Genomic DNA, 8,824 nt, shown 5'->3' with positions numbered 1-8,824 from the left:
CATTAGGTTCTTGTTTTGATTAAGACAATATGAAGAAGACACTTAGTGTTTTTATATAACAGGTACTCATCAAATTACAGTGAGGATTAGTAGTACTTGATTTGTCTTTTTTTTTTGACTTTAGTTTCATTTCTTGTGGAGTCCTAGAGGCCTCGTCTAGTTTGAGGTATGTAGGGAAGAGAGGGAGGAATAAATAGAAGAATTGGAGGAAAGAAAGAGAGGATTGAATTATTATTATATATGATTTATTATAGTCTCTTGCATGATACTGTTTGGGAAAAAATGATTTTATGTCTCAAAATGAAAACTTATAGGGGTGTGTATATGTATTTTCTATTTTTATTTCTTGAGAGAGAGAGAGAGAGAGAGAGAGGGAGCACTTGAGTGGGGGAGAAGGGAGAGAGAGAATCTTAAGTAGGCTCCACACCCAACGTGGGGCTTGAACTCACAACCCTGAGATCAGGAGTCACATGCTTTACCGCCTGAGCCAGCCAGGCGCCCCTATTTTTTAGTTTTAAAGTAGAGGTGGGCATCTTGCACTCCTGGCTTATTCATCCTGCACTCACATTAACCTTTAATAGGGTCAAGTTTTTTTGTTTTTGTTTTGAAAACATCCACACTAATGGCGGTGATCAGTGGTTTCAAATAATCTGTGGGGTGCCTGGGTGGCTCAGTCATTTGAGCGTCTAACTTAATTTTGGCTCAGGTCACAGTCTCATGGTTCATGAGGTCAAGCCCCTCATTGGGCCCTGTGCTGACAGCGTGGAGCCTGCTTGGGATTCTCTCTCTCCACCTCTGTCTGCCCCTTCCCCACTCATGCGCACGTGTCCTTTCTCTCTCTCTCTCTCTCTTTCTCAAAATAAATAAACTTAAAAAAATAATCTGCAAATCACCCACATTTTCACATGCATATTTACACATGGGTGTGCCCTCCCTGCTGGAATTTCCGTCTCTTCGAAACAGAGAATGACGCGATGTTGAGAGGCCCCCACGGAAGAGGATGTGCAGAGTTGCCTCATCTCTCCCTGTTCGCTTTTCCAAGCTGCCCTTTGGCCTCTTATGAAATGGGCTGCTGTTGGCCTGGCCCCTCCCCTAGGATTAGATAAGTCAGTTTGGTTGAAGAGGCCTTTGCTGATTTGAGAAGGAAACCGTAGATCTTCTCTTCCTGCTAACATAGGTGTATACCAGGAGCTCCAGCCTGTGTTGCCTAAGTACTTCGTAAATACTAGAGGTGGTGATGACCACCAAAGAGTTGTAAAGCCCAGTAGCTGACCTGTCTTTCTCTGGGCCTTGCCAGAATGTGCTAGAATGCTTAATATGAGTCGCTGCTGCTAAGCAGCCAACCAGGCATTTGGTGGAAGAAGGTTTTGGGTAATTGTGTCAGAAAAAGCTCTCGTTGAGGACTTCTGGTGTGTCTAGTTCACGTTCATCTCTGCCTGATGCCCCAGGAGTAGCAACTTGCCTTTGGATGTCGCAGAAAGAAGGAGATATGTGTATTGCTTCTTGATTGTGGCTTTGAGCGGCCCTGGCTGGAGAGCTGGACTTTCTTGGAGGCATTCAGAGCCACGTAAAAGGATGCTGACTTGGGTGTACACGAACACTGTGGCCCATGTTGCACATCTGGGCCTCACCCTCGCCCCACCCCAGCCACACACCTGGATAAAGCCTGAAATGTTTGTCTACCCGCCAGGCGCTCCTGTCCTGACACAGAGAGCATGTTCTCTGAGCTGGTTGTTGGCAGCTGTTTCGTTAGGTTATGGGTTGGGAGTTCTCGCAGTGTCACAACGGTAGACGGATTGGGAGTCCTCAAGGTGTCACAACACAGGGGGAAAGGGTAAGATCATAAACTGCCTGGGAGAGGGGGGTGGCCTCATCTGAACTGGCTTAGAAGCCTGTAATTGTTAGTTTATGTAAAACCCAGATATATTAAATTACCCTCAAACCCTTTTGCCTCTGATTAGAGTTTTATTTCCTAACACTGACAGAAAAGAAGAGGCATGTTGGGATTCAGCCCTGAGTGTTTATTTCTAGACTTTGCAACTTGTTTTGTCTTTACAGCAAGCAGTTTCCTTCCTCCCTCCACCCCCCTGTCTGTGTTTCTCTTCCACCCCTCTGCCTGTTCATCTCTCCCTTCTTTCCCTCCCTCCCTTATTTCCTTCCTTTTCTGAGCTCATAATGAAAATGGATACTGAAATTTTCTTTACAGCATGGGGCTCCATTAGTGCCCGGGGTGGCCCTCGCAGGATGAATGCCCATCCCTGAATCCTTGCCCAGGTCAAGAGAGGGCTGCAGACAGTCCGCAGGTCCGTGATGCTGCTCTCCATGAGCCCCTTAGAGATGGGCGGAGGAGCTTCTGTCCTCTGGGTGAGCTGGCAGTGGCCGTGGTGCTAGTGACCATTGATGATATGGGAAGGCATCGGGGATGTGCCTCGCTGCCTCGGGGCGTCTCTTCAGCGATATGTGGACGGCCAGGTAACTTTGATTCTGCTGGCTGGACTCTTTCACCCTTGAGGGCCCCCTGCATCGTCAGAGTGAAGTGTGTGTCCGTGTGTGACTGATGGGTCAAAGGTCCAACTGTCCAACGTCAAAAGTCTCCTTAAAGGGACCTTATGAAGAACCGCGTGGAATTTGTAACTTGATCACAAAATTAGTACCATTAAGGCCCTGAGAATAGCTCTTTGGGTTGGTAGGTCACACGTTTTTAAGCTCAGTTAATGAGCACATCTTTAGTCTTTACAAGATTCACCAGGTGTATTTGGCTAATGTTAACTTTTTTCTTGGCTGCCCAGCCCTCTTGCTAATGAGGCCAAAGTGGGAATTCCTGAGTCTCATGGACCAGTTACCTTCGCGCTCTTTCCTGGCCGCTGACTGTTACCCGAACCAGCTGGCTTGTGGATGTCTGTCCTTGGATGTTGGATTGGGGGAGGGTGTCATGCAAGGTGCTGTGTGGATTTGCACAAATCCATAACTGCTCCTGGGGAAAACCCTTACACGTATTCCCCCCACCAAGGGTCAATTGCATTGTCTCCACTTCTGAAAGACAATAGAGTTGATTAAGGTTAACTGGAAAATGCTGATGTTGGCTGGAAATTTGGACTTTTGCCAGAACATACACACCATTTAAAGCCATTTGGGGAAAAACATGCCATGGTTCATTGGTAGAAGAGCTTAGGGGGAATAAAACAGTGGAAACCAACAAGGAGAGAATGATTACTTTTAAATACACAGCAGTGAACATGGTTGTGGCAGTAGCTTAAAAATATGTTTTCTAGGAACGTACTGTTTTCCAGAACCTTAGAATGGACCATATCAAGTGTGGGTTGTAGGTGTTTTAGACTTTTAACTCTTGGTTCCTACGTATTGCCAAAATGATGGGCTCTGTAAGTTAATTTTGTATTATAATTAATTATTAAGAAATTGAATATTAAATAGAAATTTGCCATCCCTGGAAACTTTTTGGGTTTTAAACAAACACTGAGGAACATACAATGTTCTGGAAGATAAATATTTGCATAAAGCAGTTCAGTCCTTCAACATGTGTATTTCTTAAAACAAACAAAAACCCCAGCAATATTTACCGTAACAGTAATTTGCAAAGTAAAATGACAGTAATTTTGAAATCCTGTGTTACCCTGATTCACTGATTTTCAAAAGGATTCACAGTTTGTAATGATAAATCTGCAATAACGAGCTTTTGGGAAAATCATTATTTTGCTCAGATTTGGGGAGTTCTAGCACTGCCTTTGTTGTGAATCAGTATTTTCTAAGAAAAGAAAATCAGGCCCAGAGTAATAGTGACTTGCCCAAGGTCACCCAGCCAGAAAGTAAGTGGCAGTGATTTGGTGAAAACCAGTACTCCTGACCCTCAAGCCGGTGGTATTTCCATGACAGCTTGCTCATTTTAGTGTGTGTGTGTGTGTGTGTGTGTGTGTGTGCATGTTTGAATGTGCATACATATATGTGTGAATAAAAGAACTATTTTGCTTTCTTTTAACAAACTGGTTATAAGCTCAGCGGCTTGTAACTATTTTTCCTCATCCTTCCAAGGAGCAAATTTAGCCTCTTGCTTCAGAGTCCTAACATCTTTTGGTATCTGTGGATATAGAAGTGACAGTCTTTTCCTTACCTTGTAAGCTCTTTAGAGCAAGGTAAGATTACAATCATAAGCTTAAACCGGGTGGGGGGGGCTCTTATTATCTTTCTTGTCTACTGCCGTTCCCTTGAAAATAGTTATTACCGGAGTTTCACTTAAACATGTGGTAACTTACAAATGTTGTGGTTTATAAAATACGTAACAATTTGGTTTTGCCTCTTTTTTCTCTCCTCTTTCTTCGTGATCGTATTTTGCCTATTTTAATGTGCACACAGCTGACTACATTATTTTTAGAGAGACCACCCCATTTATAAAAATTGAGTGATCTTTAATTTGTGTTGGACTTTTAAGGATTGTCTGGCCTTTTTTCCTCAATGCAGAAGTAAGGAGAGTTTCAGGTTTGGATTTTGTAAATGTGCATTTTTGCTGTTAATGTGCTGCAAAGGGTCTCATTTCCACCCCACCCACCCCCCCCTTTTTTTTTTTTATCAAACTGTGTTCACTTGTACTTCGCGTATTTTTTCTTCCTGCTTTTTCTTCATTCCTTTTTTAAAAAAATTTATTAATTTGCTGTTCCATTTTTTTCCTTTTGCTTCTTTCCATTTCTGTACATTTTTTTCTATGTCTTTTAGGAAAATGAAGACTGAAATATATGTAAGTGACCAAAGCTATAGTGGTTAAAAACCGATAAAAGTAATTACACCTTCCTGGGTCTCTCAGTCCATGCATTTGGCCCTTCCATACATTTGGTAATGGAACCCAAGAGTTTGCTTTATCTTCCCAGCTAGACAGATAGCACAGGCTAGGTGTCAGCCTCGAGTCCACTATACTCCCCTTTTCCTGAGGCTACGCCCCAATTAAGTGCTCAGGAAATCCAGATTAAAATCCAGTTGATGAACAGTGGATGCATTAGAAGCCAGGGAAACAGCTGGCCGCATAGATGTAGCTGATATATTTTTGTTGCAGTCACATACAAGAGAAAATAAAAAATAAATAGGTTTACATTTTTTGAAAAGTCCCCTTCGCCATATTTCAGCCCCAATTTTGCTAAAAGACTGTTGTGGAAAAGGAAAGTAATACACGTGTGTGTGTGTGTGTGTGTGTGTGTGTGTGTGTGTGTGTGTGTATGTGCGTGTGTGCGCGCATACACACACTGTATATAGTAAATAAGATAATCTCATGTCTTGACATAACAGTTCCAGAAGAGAACCACTTCAAACATATGGATTTTTACTGACGATCACTTGTACCTTTATGTGGTGGTCTAAGGTTTCTGGCACTTTCTTTGTTAGTCAGGCTGGTGCAATTGAGTGAACCAGAGAGAAGTGAAGCAGTCTGACTGCTCCGGGCACAGAGTTACGGGGGACACGGGCAGGTCGTGCTCAGATTTCCTGTGTGCCTGCTTGTCCACTCTGTTGGAGGCGGAGACTAGGCGGATCTCATGTCTCAGACCAGACTTGCCTGGCCACATCTGCCACCTCGCAGATATCGCTAGTCATACGCACACCCTTGAAACCAAGCTCCTTAGGGGCATCACCACACAGCACAGCGCGCTGTGGCCCAGTGGCTCACCGGGGCTGTGCCGACCACGTTGGGGATGATGACGCTCAGAGGCCCCTGACACACGGTGCAGCGGGAGTCGCCACCGTGCACAAGCGGAGATGGGTGCCCATTTCACCCCGATTCTCCTCGATGATCCCTTTTCAAGTGGAAATTTTGCAAGTCGACTTCTGCAGCATGCGTAGCACAATTTGGCTGACAGCAGTTTCTGGCAAAAGAAATAACCAAATTATTATTCAGTCATGGGTTTTTAACAGCCGCAAAGCAAGTGGATGTTAACTAAATGATGCAATTTATTCCCTTCCCTCTTATTGCCAGCTTGCCTATTACAGAACGACTGCCAGTTTTCAATAAGTGGTACCCAGATGGTACTCGCATGCCGCCCACTTGGTTACAGAGCCGAAGCGGGGAATAACTCGGCAGACACTACAAGCTGTGGGTCAATTGAGGGGGAATGCCTGTTGCTTCACAGTTTTGCATATGTAAATCTGTTAATGTTATGTCAGTATTGTGCGGGCTAAACACAAGCATTGCCTTTCTCTGGGGGCCCAGCTGAACTTGGACCACAGCCCAGTTATACCGAGGCTCGGAGAGCGGAGCCGCGCTTTGAGGAGGCTGCACAGCCTGCTTCCCCCCACTCCTGCCTCAACGCTCTCGCGTTATCCGCAGCCCAGGTTGGATGCAGGAAGTGTCTGCCATAGGCTGACTCCATAATAGGACAGGCAGGCCCGGTTTTATGAGGTTGGATGCGGAGGGTGGAGGAGTGTGAGCGTGTGTCTATTTTTAGGCCAGCCTTCAAGACAGTTCCTTTGGCCCAGCCTGCGCCTGCCTGCCTCGCTCACACTCTCCTCTGTGTGTCTGCCACACTTCTGCTCTCCATTTCATCAACTGCAGATGTGGCACACAGCCGTCTTAGAAAAGTCATGAACTGTGTCGTCTGCGCGGCTTAACAGCCAACATCTGCTGCAGCGGGCTGGAGGGAGAGGCCGGGAAATCATTTTCGGGAATGCATTCAAGTGCGGCAACCTAGCCTCTTCCTTGGCCTGTGCAGACAATTATTTTACACTAATTGCATCAAGATAGCAGCTATAAAAACGAGATTCGAATCGCTCCCCCCCCCCACCCCTCTCGTGAAAGTTGCAGTTGCAAAGGGTAGTCCTTTCTTCTTTTTATTGTGGTTTGTTTCTTGTTCTCAAAAGCTTATTACATTGGGTGCAAACAACAACAAAAATGCTATAAAAAGGCAAGAATCGTAATACGCTTAAGAGCTAAAAAGACCTATGGTGTTGGTTTAACCAATGAAAATATTCCTGCAGGTATTGTTAAATTTATGTGCCATATGAAAAACATTAAGGGTGTTGTTTTTTCATGGAGGAAAATGTTCATCGTCGAGCCATTTTGTAAATTATTTTAATGCTGCATTTCTGCTTAAACCTCGTGATTTTGATATATAAACCGGTTTAATGTTTTCTGCACAGACCCTGGCTTTTCTTAAATTTTATATATTGGAAAGCCCGTGTTTGTATTGGACCTTCTGGTTTCTTTCATATTGAAAATACGTCTTGCGTGGCCCAATGCCATGTGGCGAAGGAAAAGTTTGACGAGAGTCAAACCTTGAGTGTTGATTTTTGAGTCCTAAAAACTAGGCAGGGCTGTGTTAATAAATATGTAGAAGTCTTTTTTTTTTTTTTTTTTTATGGTTTGTTTTTTAAACAGGAGTAGTTGGATAAGAATAGCTTGTCTGCACCGTGGACTTTCTAATACATCGGTCTGGTCTCAACTTTTCATCCACTTGGAATAGAGGCAACATTGTGTTGCATGGCCCGGTCTTTTTTTTTTTTTTTCTTTCCCCATGCTCTCAGAGTAAATTTTGGTTAATTACGCATTCCAGCGTCTCTGATTCTCTCGAAAGATTTGTTTCTGTGACATTTTGCGGTGTCTGTTGTGCAGCTAGAGTAGCATGCTTCTCTCCTCACATTTCAAGTCTCTAGACTTTGTTCTGAAGAACCAGATGGAAGTATGCAGATTGTTTTTATCTTTTGTCCTTCACACTGTAACCTGATCTCCAGCATATCTAGACATCTAGCAGAAAATTTACTATTTGAAAGCAAGGAAATGATTTAGGACATGGACCAGCCAGGGGAGAAAGGGCTCAAGATGCACGTTATCAAAGCAAATCTCTCCACCCAACCCTCCCCTCGCCCCCACATGCTGCTTTTTGCTTTACTGAAGAGATGGTTTTTTGATCAAGGGTGCTGCCACATATGCCCAGATACTCTTCTTCCCTTTCCACCTGGGCTGAGAACTCGAACGGACCAGTTGGTTTGATAAAGGCACAAATGAAAGCTGATTACTTAATAATTGAAAGCTTACAAGAAGAGTACATTGGTAGAATTATAAAATTGGCAGTGGTTTTGCAGATGAGGGCAGGGCAATTTACTAAGATGGGGGATACTTCCCAACGTTACATATCAGGTTTGTGACAGACCCAGGACTCAAACCCAGTGTTGCCTTGATGGCTGCAGGAAACAATATAATTTCCAGATTTACATTATGTGTGGTTTTAGTGCCCAAATAATAGCAACCTTTTTGTTGTGGATTCCATACCCCCTTAATTTGTTGAGTTAAAAGGAGTAGGGACACTTGTCTCTTTCCAAACTGTCTTATGTGTGGAATCGAATTACTAACTACTACGAGGGTATTAGAATTAGTAACTGTATCAGCGTGTTAGATATTTGCTACTTGTAAGTATGTATAATAGGTGCTTGTGTCTGTATTTCTACACATCTCGCCTAGTGTGTATATTTTGGAGTTAGGTGATTTAAATTCCAGCTGTGGTGGTTGGCGTGACAGGAGACCTTGGGTCTTACATTAATACCTCTAGGTCTCTGTTCCCTCTGTTCTGAAATGGTGACAATAATAGTTGCCTCAGGATTGTGACAAGAAGTTAATGAGATTATGTACACGTGACACTTTGCGTGGTGCCAGCACAACACATAGTACACTCCTCCTTGATGAAAGTTTGTTACTTCAATTGATTGTACATCATCCTTGACATCAAAGGAAAGCCATAGTAGTGCCTAAATACCATATATAGCCTTGTGTTTCAGCTTCCCCTTTTGGAGAGTAGATTGGCTGGTGCTTCTTGCCCTCTCTCTCTCTCCCTCCTTT

At 43.8% G+C, this 8,824-nt stretch overlaps 1 non-coding gene across 1 annotated transcript; it reads right to left on the bottom strand.

The window, feature by feature from the left end:
- Window positions 1-424: 424 nt before the first annotated feature.
- Window positions 425-497, bottom strand: TRNAR-CCU. Its single transcript has one exon. It is a non-coding gene; the product is annotated as a tRNA-Arg (tRNA).
- Window positions 498-8,824: the final 8,327 nt, after the last annotated feature.

This window comes from Panthera leo, chromosome A2, assembly GCF_018350215.1.
Source record: "Panthera leo isolate Ple1 chromosome A2, P.leo_Ple1_pat1.1, whole genome shotgun sequence".
NCBI lineage: Eukaryota > Metazoa > Chordata > Mammalia > Carnivora > Felidae > Panthera > Panthera leo.
The sequence above is the reverse complement of the archived record's forward strand: the minus strand, read 5'-3'. Positions and strand labels throughout refer to the sequence as shown.